Below are 13,184 nucleotides of genomic sequence, written 5' to 3' on the forward strand. Positions count from 1 at the left end.
AGGAGTGTATCTATGTGTTTATGCAAAGGCCTCCACTATCAGAGATCCAGAAGAAGAGGGGCAAGGGACCATGACTTTTCTTGGCAGAATGAGCTGGCAAGGTATATAGAGCTTACTGTGCTTGGCCATGGCAGGAGCTAAATGGAGCCTGCAGAAGCAGCAGGCAGCCAGGAAGGGTCAAGGCAGCCAGGAAGGGGCAGCTCCAGAGAGGGTCCCTGCTGCTGGGCAAAGCGTGCTTAGTGGCAAGCAGCAGAAGGCAATTATGTCATAGTGTGCCTGTGGGACTGCCATGCAGAGCAAACACAGAGTCTTTCTGCTCACCTCCTCAACGAGGGGCTGTGCCAACAACACACAGTGGTGCTTCACACACGGACATGCATCTCCCTGTGTCATGTGGACATACTGCTCCTGCCAGGAGAGTCAGATCCATTACACACTTTAGAGAAGGGGAAATGAAGGTAGCAAGAGAAAGATGATGAAGGGGAAAGGAATGCAACACATGGCAATTTTCAGTTGGGGTACAGTGGAAAATGTAAATATCCACAAGGCACAGAAACATGCACAGAAAGAGGGGGAAATGTTGCAAATTTTTCTTTCTTCTACTTCCCCCCTCCCCCTGCCATCCCCATTCTAGTTCAACTATTGCTAAGTCACCTTCCAAAGGCTTCAGTGCAGCTGGCATTTGAATGAGTGGGAAGCCCAAAAGTACCTGGAGTCTGTGTCCAGCAGAGATCATTGATGATTTTCTTTCTTCTAAATATTTGTAAAGTTTTTTTGATTTCTTTTATCCTTTATTTTGAGGAGTCTGTCATCCCAAGAAAGTATCCATGTTGTTTGTGGGAATGCACTGCTGGAGGAAAGTAGGATTAAGGAGAAATGTCCTCTTGCTAAGGCAAGTATGCCTTGAGCCACACTGCCAGCAGTGGGCCAGCACCAGTGGGACAGATGTAGGAGTGGATCATGTGTGGCATCCTTTACTGCATCAGTGCAGTGGATACAGCAAAGCTTGTGGCCAGTGGATCAGCTATGGCTGTGAAGGTCATAGCCAAACAAAAACATCCTGGTACAGATGGCTTGCTCGCTCTTTACCACTTGTGTGAGCACTTGATCTCCTTGCTGTCCTGCCAGCTCAGCTCCCAGATGAGGGAAGAATGAAGGAATCACTCTGAAAAACAAACACAGGATCTTTTCCCATCTTTCCTGGGGACTGTAGGTTATAGAAACACAGGGAGGATATCATTGCTTTTCCTTAAACTTGTGGCTGCCAAAGCAGCCTAAGGTGATCCTGACTCTGGGGATAGGTTCCCTCTACCCATGGGGTATGGAAGATGCCCACGTGTCATTTCCTAACTGGTCAGGTAACAAGCACAGGCTGGGAGAGATACAGGCCAGGGGAAGATTACTAACCACTAGCATGCTGAGCACCAGATGCTGCTGCCAGGAGAAGCTGTTAATCAGCATCTTGTAAGTCAGATGCTGGAGGGGAACAGGCCAGTGCTCAGGAAGAAGAACAGCAAAGCATCCTTGTGTGCCTGAGCCTGTCCCTCCTTCCTTTTTCCAGTCTGGTGGGTGTGTGGCTGGTAACCACATCTTCAGGAAGGCTCCCCAGGAGGGCTCAGCTGTTCCCTCTCCAGCAGATTTCTCACTGCATTTCTGGCATGAATCTCCAGCTTTCTCATGCTACTTAAGTGACAAAAAGTTATTGCCATTACTCCAGGTGGGGACCCAGCCTTTTCTGCCTTGTGTTTGTGGAGTAGTTTATGACTTGCTGTGTTTTTCAGTGTCCACTAATTCCTTCTTATAGAAGAAGTTCACCAATGAGACTGTAAAGGCCAGTAGCCTACAGGAGTGATATTTCTGCAAAGTTTCCTTGTCCTTTCCAGTGACATTTGCCAGGGCAGTGCAGAACTGCTGGTCCCTCTGTGTCAGGACATGATGATGCACCAGGACAACTGGCAAGAACATATCCTCTGAGTGCTCATTCCAAATGGAAATGTGAACAATCGGAACATGGGAATCCTTTGCAGATAGCAAGTCTGCACCTGTCTCGTTATGGTTCACCCTCCCTTCTAGGCTGCAGCAGCCTGCTAGGGGTAGGTAACACCAGGTGTTGGGGACATAGACTCCGTGTGCAGCAGCAAGATGATTTAGAGGGGATTCCTCCTCCAGATGCAGGCATCTGCCTGCAGACAGATGTTACTCACATGCTGTATGCCTGAGAGCAAAATCCTGGGTAAGGAGAGCTGTTTGTGATTCAGGGTGGTGCTTCCAGCTGGAGTAGTCTGTCCTACAGAGTTTATTGTGTTCTGAATCCTTGTGAATCTCTCACAGCATCTTCATCACTGCAAATAGCACCCCTCCTCACTAACCATCTCTCTGATGACAGAAAGCAAGTTTTTGCATGTTTCTTTCTGCTCGGGGGCATGTGACACCCCACAATCTGTAGTGCCAATACAGTATCGCTGTTTCCTGTCATTACATTTCCACCTTCCAGGCTCCAGTGATAACCTCCTTCAGTTCACCTTCAGGCATTCCCAGGTTTTCCTTAAACTGCAGTGAAGAGTCAGAATCCTCAGGCTCTTCAGGCATGAGACATCACATATGGCCAGTCTGCTGCCTTCTCATGCCAGGCAATCAGTTTGCCATTAACAATGCCTTCAAAAGAAATTGTCTTTCTGTTTGTGAAGCTGAATGAAGAGTCTTGGGAGTTTGTTATCACTGGGAATTCCTCAATGAATAACTTCAGTAACCAGCACTCAGTAACCCAGTGAACTTTACTGCCATTCATGCCTTTAATACTCATCACTTGTTCTGTGGGTTTGGTCTTCACTTTTTTTCCTAATCTGTGATTCTCAAACCACTACGTCCATTTCAGAAACCTTGTTCCATGAGCACATTCCCTCCAAATGCTCATGTGGCTGCTGTGTTAAATCATAAGCAAAATTAAAGAGATTCTGAAAACAGTGAAGCCTGCCATAGGCTCCTCCACACCTTTCTGTCTTGTGAAGATGCAGTAGTAGATGTTCTACCATAGCTCTACCCTACTTGTGCTGATGAGCATTGCTTCATCCCATCCTATGTCCATACTATATTGCAAGCTTGTGTTTATACATTGCAATGCTTGTTCTGTAAGGTAGCTTCTTCTGTTTCCCCAGAAGCATCAGAAGTACCCTCTAGCACTAATGGAGAAGACATGTATTCCTTTATGGTTTATCATTCTGATTTCAAAGCTGAGAAATTTACTTTTTGACTGAGGAAAATATTTATCATAATAGCAAGTAGGTTAAAGCCTTGAATCCCAGGTTAGATTATCTTTGATATTACAAGCCACTAGAATAATTTAGTGCTGTCAAACGGTATGAACAGGAAATACTGATTTCTTATCCAGTATCTCTTATTGTCATTAACAAAACAGTCTATGCACAGGTTTGGATTTTACTGACATGCAGTTAAGCAAGAAAGATGCCTTAAACAAAAAGATGCACTTGGAGGCCATTCTGTTGCTGCCAGTTCTAACAATTCCAGATCATTACCCTGGACAGGATGTGCCACTTGCAGCTACAGGTAGTGCACACACATGTCCACACACAGACCTTCCAGAATAGGTTTTGCACTGGAACACAGTGCATATCAATACCCATTTTGCTCTTCTTCATGCTCTTCCTCCCTCCATTATGAATGACAGAAGGCTTTCAGCTCAAAAAACCCTGCTGACATGAGTGACTTACCAAAGTAGTGTCATGCTGGCTGGAAGAATACATATCACAGAGTTCAGCTCCTATGTAGGCATGTAGGCAACCAGAAGTTTCAGATTAATTCAATTCACCAATTTCTCACCCCTGATTGCAGTGAGAATTGTGGTGTAACTAGGTCTCTTCCTAATCTGACTCTATGTTTTATGCATCTAGCAGTGTTATTCTTTAAAAGAAAAACCTACAGAACATGATCTTGCTATATTCACATAATACCTTCTAAACCAAGACACCAGATTATCTTAACCATTATGATTTGTAATAGCAGATCTAATTGCAAAGGTTTTTCTCCCAGTCTGCACTGTGAGACTGGGGAACCATCTGCCAAACAGAAACACAAATTGAGCAAGGGGGAAAAAAAAGCTCTTTCACTGATTCTCTGAGAGGTGATGGCTATCAACAAAATGTAAACAGACTAAGCCAACTGAAAACCTGACCTAGAACATGCAGAATGAAGACTCTGAAGATAACACATCCTGATGAATATGAGGACAAAGGTGCATGCTCTCTGGTTTTATCAGCTGTGTTACAAGAGGAGTAGTTCTAGCTGAAATATGAACATCTGGTTTCCTATTTGAGGAGTCACAATCCATCTTCTCCAGTAGCACAAACTGCTTACTCCACCCCAAAGTCAAGGTTTTTTTGAAACAATCACTGGGGAACCATCTGGTTTTGAGTTGTCTTGTCAGTATCTTGTGAAAGATATTTTCAGAATGTTAACAAACAACGCCATCCAAAAAGTTCTTCCATGTTTCTTGTGATCCATGACTGCATATATTCAGATGCCATATGCCCTGTACTCTGCTTCCCTGGAAACTCAGAGTTGGCTTGTGCCAAGAATTGAACGTAAGAAATTTGCCTTGTGTGTGTTATTGTTCACCAGCTCTTGCCAAGCTCCTGGGCTGAAGTGTAACATGCGCATACGTATTTGAAAATAGATTGTCTTGGTGTCCCACTCACAAACTGTAAGCCAGCCCACCTCCCGCACTCCTTCATTGGAGTCATTTCATCACTTGGAGATTATGAAGCAAGAATTTTGCTAACCCATTGTTCTCTGAAACGTTATTTATTGTCTTCCCCTTCATCACAGCCTGTGTGCAGAACCAGTATGTAAGAATGCATGATGCCTGATTCAATGCCGTGCAACAATTCTGCTGAGCTCCTCACGTTCGGCACCAATAGTAACCTTTGTCCGGTCCGTGACTGGAGAAAGCCAGCTCCCAAGTGTGCAAAATGCACTTGACCTTACTTTCAAACACCCACGTGCACACTGCAAATGACAGAGAACTCATTACATTCGTGGCCCAGAAACTTGTGTTTTGTTCTCTGTCCCTGCTCTGTCTGACTTTGGCTGAATGCAACTGAAAATGTCAGAGATGCAGCCTCTGTGTAACGTAAGAGGAGGCTTACAGTTTTCCTGACACTGAAGCAGCGGCTTACAACAATGCAGCTGACGCAGGGAGGGGACGGATTACAGTGCATCTGACATAGCAGCAATTATAGGAAATGTATTCACAGGGATGGATGGAAAATGAATTTAATATGCTGTTCCAGAGGAGGACAATAAAGGTGTGTTGCAACAGTCCTTCCCCACTCTGGAAAGCCGTATTGCTCACTTGTCCATCAGCACAAACAATCTGTGCTGTATGGCAGGAAATATCAGACACAAGAATCACATTAATCTCTAAGGAAGGATACCTGTTTTCGTAACTTACTCATTCACTAAGGTTTCTTAGTAGTGGCTCAGACAATAGGTGGATATATCAGGTTTTCCCTGTGGAATAACTGTACCACCAGCACTGTGCTGCAAACACAACTTATTTTGTTTGTTTTCTTTCACAGCAAGCAAAGTAGACAGAGGAAGAGGGGAGGGGAAAAGCTACTGATATTTTGGTATGCAGTAGACAAATTGATACCCTCTTCAAAGGAGCCAGTGCACACCCCCTTGCCTGGCAGAGGTACAGGCAGGCACAAGCAGGTGAAGCAATGACTTGGGATGCCAGGAAGGCAATAGCCTTTCCACTCTGAACTGCAGCAAGAGCACAGTGGATCTCAGATGTGAATGTATTGATATAGGTGAGAGGTGAGGGGGACCTTTATTCATTCTGTCCCTGGGGAAGGGTGTGTAGCTTTCTATGTGAATCTCTAAACAAGTGAGAGGATGGAAGGCTGGAGCAAAGAGACATCAAAACAGCCACATTCAGGTCACTATTTCCAGCACAGCCACCAACAAAGAACATACGTGTGCAATGAAGTCCATTGTCTCAGGCTACTTCCTGTTGGGCACGTGTCCATGTCGCCCACAGCTGCACCACTGGGGCAACTCCGCATCCTATAGCACTCCTGTAATAAGCAATAGGATGCTGGTGAAGGTCAGGCCAAAAGGAACAAGGTTGAATTACCTTCCTGCCCTCACAGCATGGCATGAGGGCAGACATCCAATCCCCTGTGAGAGCATCTGCACTGGGTGGAGGATAAGTGGCAGGACTTGCCCAGGTGAGAACACCTCATGGCAACTGCAGAAGCTGTAAAGCCAAGGGCAACAGCCTTCACTCTTCTGGTATGCCCACAGGAAAGTTCCCAAATTTGTTGAATGGGGGCTGATTTCACAGAATGTATTTGGTTGGAAGAGACCTCAAAGATCATCCAGGCCAACCTTTGGCCCAGTACGGAAGGGTCAACAATAAACCATGTTCTAAGCACCAGGTTGACATGCTGCTTGAAGACCCCCTGGAATGGTGACTTCACCACCACCCTTTCAGTGAAAAAGCATTTCCTAATACCCAGCCTAAACCTCCCCAGCACAGCTTAAAACCATCTCCTCTAGTCCTGTCACTTGCCATCAAGGAGAGGAGGCTGGTGCCCTCCTCACTCCAACCTGCCTTCAGGTGGTTGTAGAGAGTCTCCCCTCAGCCTCCTATTCTCTAGACTGAACAACCCCATCTCCCTCAGACACTCCTTGTAGATCATGTGCTCCAGGAACTTCACATGCCTCACTGCCCCTCTCTGGACAAGCTCCAGCACCTCAATGTCCTTCCTATAGTGAGGGGCCCAGAATGGTTTCCCACCATTTCCATCAGGCTGGCAGAATTGCCCCAACATTTTGTAGTGATCCCAAGGAGAAAAGATCCCAGGCAAAGGGGCACAAGACAGTTCATCTTCGAGTTTTGTCTTATTTAGAGTTTGAATGTGAATTTTCCATCAAGAGCCCTGCCTCAGGGTGGGGGTGCCTGGGACTGCAAAGCCATTAGACATGGGCAATGCAGTAACCAAGTGTCCCAGCTCTTGTTTGACAGCTTGCAACCCACACAGGGCAGCCTCTGCAGGTCATCTCTGTCCCAGCACAGGTCTTTCACACTACTGGCACAGTAGTGTGCCACTCCTGCAGGAGTGTCAGTGGGTTTCCTTTCCTCACCATTGGAAGGAGTTTCTATCATTGCTTCCCTACTGTTGCCTGCTTGCTGCTTCCATTTCACCCTGTCTGTAGCCTCTTCCGTCTCAGACTCTTTGCCTCCTTCTCAGCCTCCAGCTCTGTCTGGGGCCCTAACAGGAGTGATAGTTTCAAATTACAGCTGTGCCTACATCATGGGCAGGGAGGATGCTGGGCCACTGAAGAGGATAATTTCACAGGAAAGAAGCCCCGAGTCAAATTAATTTAGGACACATCTTCCTCTCCGCTCTGCTCTCACATCTGAAGTGTATTTACTATTTATTTTTGCCTTTGGAGCTGGCAACTTCTGACTGACCTTACCTTGCTAAACTTCCCATGTGTAGCCAAAGAGCCCCAAACAGCAAAACAATACATAAGCTAATACAGTGCTGCAGGGAGCAGTGAGAAGCAATACAAGCTCTCAACACAAACTGCTGGCAAAGAGTCACAAAGCCTTGTGAGTACCAGATAGCTGACTCTGTTTGACCTGTTTCCCTGTCCACACTCCAGCTGGAATTAGGGGTCTAACAGTAAATTACAAGTATTAATCTTCCAGAAAGTCCAGCCTGATGTGAAAAATCACATATGAAAGCTGCCTGTTGTACAAACAGTACTCAAACCAGTATGTACGTAGCTTTATTTATACCAGCTGTAAGATTAATCACATAATTGCAGCATGAAGGATGGCCTTGCAGTTAGAGCACTTTGCCTGGGCTCAGGACACAGAAGCGTATTTCACAGCTCCGCCACAGACTTGCCACATCACGACCATGGGCAAAGATACTTCATCTTGCAGGCTTTTTGCCCTTTCAGCAGTAAAATAGGTGTAGAAAGTGGGAGAAATGACATCTTTTTCTTATCTTTTGTCCATTTTGTGTATGAAGATCCCACGCCCTTGGTGGAAAAGCGCCATTTATGATTATTGCTCTATAAGCATCTGAACTCCATGTGGTTTCTGCCTCAGGAAGGTGCCCACCTTCTGAGCACCTCTTACTAAGAGTAACAGTAGCTTCATATAGATGCACTCATCCCCAGAGCCTCTTGGAATCCTCTTTAGTCCAAACCATTGGTTGAATACATGCTTTACCTCTCAGGATACCTTGCAGATGGATGTTTTGAGAGATGTTGAGCAATTGCAGCTTCCACTAAAATCAGCAGAAACTGTGGATGCTCAGTCTCTCAGAAAATCAGCCCACACACTGTAAAATTACTTTCAGCTAAGTTTAAATGGGCATGGCTAAGATTACAGGTGTGTATTAGCTTTTATTATCATCACCACCTTTAGTGATTAAGCTGGAAAGCAACTGGAAAACCCCCTAATTCCAAAGCCATTATTTAATGTTGGTTTTTCAGCTTCTGCATTTGCTTTATCCTGGGCAATGGAAAGAACCTGGCCCACTTCACTTTTTACATAATCTTTTCACATGTGTGTTGCCAGTTGTCAGTCAGGTTCAGAGAGCCCAGTACAGTGGAGCTCTATTAGAGTGACAAACACGGAAGGGAAATGATTACAATAAAAGAAAGACACTCTCAAGGGCATAGACCACCTTTTTTGTCCTGTGTTTGTACTTCCCTTAATACAAACAAACCCAGTCAGAGCCTTGGTATTATCAGTAGATTTTGTAGCACGTTGTATTTGGGAAAGCAAAGAACCCTAACATACCTGGTGAGACCTTTGAGAAAACTGTTTTATAGCCCTTCATGAGGATGGCTGCTGAAGAGAAGCTTTATGTACCATCACTCTGCAAGACAAGCTCAATGTATCGTGGTAGTGAAATGTCATCACCTCATTAATTATGAAATGCCATAAACATTAATGACAAAAGATCATTGTTGTGATCATAATTATGTAAGTCTGATGCAATAATTATGACCAAAGACATTCCAGTGGTTTGAATTATGTTTCTGGATTCCAGTGTGGTGCCCCAATAAGGACATGCTAGCTTTAAAGTATTTTTGCCAAAATTGCAGTGGCAGCCCACATTTTTTTCCAATTCAAAGACACTTTGAAATCATCATAGAAACAGGCATGCACCATTTTCCTCAAGATCATGCTTTTGCCTTTACAATAAGCCTTCAAGTATTGTAGTTGATTATCCCCTCTTCTTTACTTGAAAGATCACTACACAATTTTGAATGGGACACCTTGCATTTTACTTTTTCCTAAGCCAGAGTCTGACCAGAGTTCTTTGGTGTGACCAGGAACAACTCCACTGACTTCAGCATGATTTTACTTAATTAGATCATGTAAATGATGGGATGCTGAGCATAGCCCAACAAAACTGGCTGTCAAAATAATCACACTGGTGTTTTCTGGGGGGAAAAAACTAAATAAAAGAGATGACAGGTATACTGTATGTAGTGCTCCAGCAAACCTACCACAGCAAACCAGGCTGACTTCAAATGTGGAAGGCAAAATGGGTAGAAAGGAATGCTTCCATTTCGCAGTTTTGTTTTCTTTTCAACAAGTGAAGAAAGTTGCTATTGTTGTCAGTTTGTTTTTAAACTGATAGAAAATGCTGAGTGAAATGACTGAAGATTGAATTGCTGGAAATATCTGCAACATGAGTTCTGGAAGGCATCAGTCTTCATGCATATTCCCATCTGCAGACTGTGCCACCCTTAGGGAGGGAACACAGGACTGCTGCAATGGAAAAACTTAGCAGAGCTGTCCTCCCAGATTCTCTTTTTCTAGGGAAATCAAAGAAACGTCATCATGGAGATGCTTTGGAAAGTACCTGTCCACTTTTCTTGCTTTTCTACCCTTGTTATGCATATGCTGGCCCTGTAATTATACCCCTCCTGACCATGGATGTCTCTGAAGTGATTCCTCACTCAGGATATCCAAAACACCAGAGGGCAGCAAAAGTGTTGAAGCAAAAGTTGCAAAAGCACCAACCTTCCCAACAGTATCACCTGTGATTGCATAAGTTCTGAAATGCCTTGACAGTATCAATTCATAGTGAAAGTAGTAGAAAATCGATGTAATCATGATGTTGCCAAAACTGTGGAATGGCTCTTTATGAGCAGCATTGCTGGAAACTGTTGTGACCCATATGAGTGAAAATGGAACAGAAATACCAAAAGGTTGTTGCAAGTAATAGACCCAGGAAGTCTTTAACTCTCAATAAATCACCCAATAGTGTTAACATCTCTTAAAAATAATGTGTTCCCTCCTCTCTTGCAGAAACTATATGTAACTATGTAACCTACTCTCTGCACTGTAGTTCTAAGTACCTTCCATAGATAGCAACACTTGCCAGTTCTCACCGCTTCCATCTAATGCAGGTAATGAAAAACAGGATGGTGAGCTCTCATCAGTGTAGCCCTCTAGGGTGGTCTTACACTCTCCAGGCAGTCCCACAGCACAGGTGTGTTTGCCTCTCCCTAGGATGGAAAAAGGGTGAAATGTTAGGGAGAGAACCAAATCCAGTCCCATTCTTCCCACTGGGACAAAAAGAACTCCTCAGTCCTTTATAAAGAAATAAAATTAAATGCTTCTAGCTGAAGCTGGCTGTCTTGAGTGTTCTGTCTAAAAAGACCAGTTCTGTTTGCCATCCTAAAACACTTAATCAATTTCAAATGAAAACAGCAACTATAATTAAAGGAAAATCCCACCACAGCAGAGGAACCATTATTAAGGTAATTTTTTTCGGTGTAACTCCTGGGGCGCTGTTCACATGCAGTTGCTACTGTATGTGTTGTTTGTGCGTCACCTTCTCTTCAGGAGCTCCATGGAGAATATACTGTTAGCTTAATAATAACAATAATAACAGTAAGTCAGCTCTTCATGTGAGTTATTCAAGGCACTGTGTAAGCACTAATTGAATGTTACAATAGCCTGAGTTCCCTCTGTGCTGTTACCCCCGCCCCCCTTACAGTGAATGCTATAGCAGTCCCATGACCCGGGTCACACCACTGCCTCCATGGAAGCAGCTCCCATTCTTCTGCTCCTGACCACCAAGCTCTGCAAAGTGCTGCCCTCTCCCAGCACCCTTTGAGTCGTGCAAACTGCCAGCCTGGCTGCTCACAGTGAAATACACACAGGGACAACGTGTGTTTTGGAGCGATGGTCAAGATAAACACAGTTTGGGGATTAATTTCAGGTGTTATTTCTCCATGTTTCTAGGAGAAAGAGCCTGCAGTGTAACTGACCTCCCATAGGCCTAGCACCCATGTTACAGTGGGAAACATGAGCACTGTAATTTGTTAGGTAAGTTGAGGAAGTCCTGCTTGCTTCACTAGAATGTCCCAATGGACCTCTCTCAAGTGTGCTGCTGAGACACAGCTCGTGTATCATGTAATTTGATTTATACAGAGCACCACATTGTCCTCAGCCTGGTTTTGACTTTAAAAACTGTCAAACTTTGTGCTTTCCTCTCATAGTGGGCCTCTCTTACGCTGTTTAGAAGTCATTCATGGCCACTAAGGAGACTCCAACTCCAGGTGAAAACAATCGTACCGATTGTTTTGACATTTCCACCACGAAGCAGAGCTCTACAGCTTCCACACAAAGCACCACCTCATTTCAAGCAGTCTGCAAATCTATTTTTCACAGTGCCTCTGGATAGAAGAGGAAGGTCACTACCCAGTGTGCTATTAACCATGATGGTCAGGTTAGGGGATCAGACTAAGACAGACAGTCTCCCAGTCAAGACCCCGAACACTGACTGGAAAATGACGTGCCTGGAAAAAAAGCCTATGCTGCCTCTGTTTAATGAAGGAGGTAAAGTGGAACAACAGATAGGGCAGGCACTGTTCAAGAGTTATTTTTCAAGCTAAACTGGAATTTGAGACCAAACATTTTGGTCACTTGCTGTGTGAAGGCTGAGGAGCTTGCATGTTCAAAATCAGTGCATTTTCTGCTATACATCTGACCTTGAAAAGAACTGCCTGGGCACATCCAGAACGCTGAGGTTCAATCCTAAAGATCCTTCTGCGGTCCAGTGTGCAAAAAGGTAACTCCCCCAGCCTCACTTCCAGACCAAGGCTGACAGAACCACAGGTGTAATCAGCACACATGACTAAGTTGCCGAAGTATTGTAAGACTGCATATACGGGCTGTTTATTATTCTTCCCCTTCCTGTCTGTGCCCAGCTGGTGGACCCAGAGGGTTGCTGTGCCCAGGTCGGGCCGGCTCCAGTTTCGGGTTCCAGAGGTGAGGGTCAGCAGCAGAGCCCCGCAGCTCTATTCCAACACGGCCTGGGGACACAGGAACGGAAAGCGGTTGTGCGCAGGGAGCAGGCGGGTCGGCACCCCGCCGCGCCCCGCTGGAAAGGGGGGTCGGCCACAGCGCTCCCTGTGCTCTGGGATCAGGGGAAAACACCCCCGCAGGGCTGCAGACACGCTTTCCCAGCCGTCTACGGGACAGTCTTTGTCGGCGGCCCCACACGCCGGCAGGCTCCGACAGACGGAGAGTACTGTCTTGGTATCTGGGATGGGGCTAGCGGGGGCCTGGCACCTCAGCAGGCAGGTCCGGGGGCGTCACCGGGGCTGGGTGAGGCAGTGGCCCCTCTTTCTGCGGACATACCGCGGCGTTCGCAATCCCCGCATCTCCGCCGGGCCCTCGGCAGGGTGCCGCGGCTGTGGGCGCACCCTGCCCGTGGCGGGCTTCTCGCTGCCGGCGGCCTCGGGCGCTCGGGGGCCCGAGGGGAGACCCACGCCACGCGGCCCCCACGTCTTCCGCCGCGGCGGAGCGGCCGCGAGACGGTTAACGGCTGCCGTCGCCCCGCGCCCCAGCGGTTGACGCGCACATCGTGAGCGCCGGCAGGGGGCGACCCCGCCGCGACAGGGGACGCGTCACGTGACAGCAGAGAGCCCGAGGCGGGGGGGATAGGGAGAACAGGAGACCCAGCGGCCCCCTCCCTCCCTCTGTCCTGACGTCACCGCCCCTCCGTCGCCTGGGCGACGGCTCCATCAGCTCGCGCGTCAGCGCCGCCCGTTCCCTGGCAACGGCCCGGTGTCTCGCTCTCCTTCAGCCTCGCGCCTGGGCGCGCGTCTCT

The 13,184-nt window shown here is 46.5% G+C and overlaps 1 long non-coding RNA gene across 3 annotated transcripts; it reads right to left on the reverse strand.

The window, feature by feature from the left end:
- Window positions 1–326: 326 nt before the first annotated feature.
- On the reverse strand, window positions 327–13,184 carry LOC137449554 (uncharacterized). 3 transcript variants are annotated; one of them, XR_010989422.1, is made up of 4 exons: window positions 12,061–13,184; window positions 10,453–10,569; window positions 5,995–6,095; window positions 327–1,165 (listed from the first exon to the last, which is right to left on the reverse strand). It is a non-coding gene; the product is annotated as an uncharacterized lncRNA (long non-coding RNA). The 3 variants fall into 3 exon arrangements; XR_010989421.1 differs by having other exon boundaries at window positions 10,420–10,569; XR_010989420.1 differs by having other exon boundaries at window positions 10,396–10,569.

Source organism: Melanerpes formicivorus, unplaced genomic scaffold (genome assembly GCF_026170545.1).
Source record: "Melanerpes formicivorus ecotype bairdi unplaced genomic scaffold, bMelFor1.0.p_v2 SCAF_30, whole genome shotgun sequence".
NCBI classification, from domain to species: domain Eukaryota; kingdom Metazoa; phylum Chordata; class Aves; order Piciformes; family Picidae; genus Melanerpes; species Melanerpes formicivorus.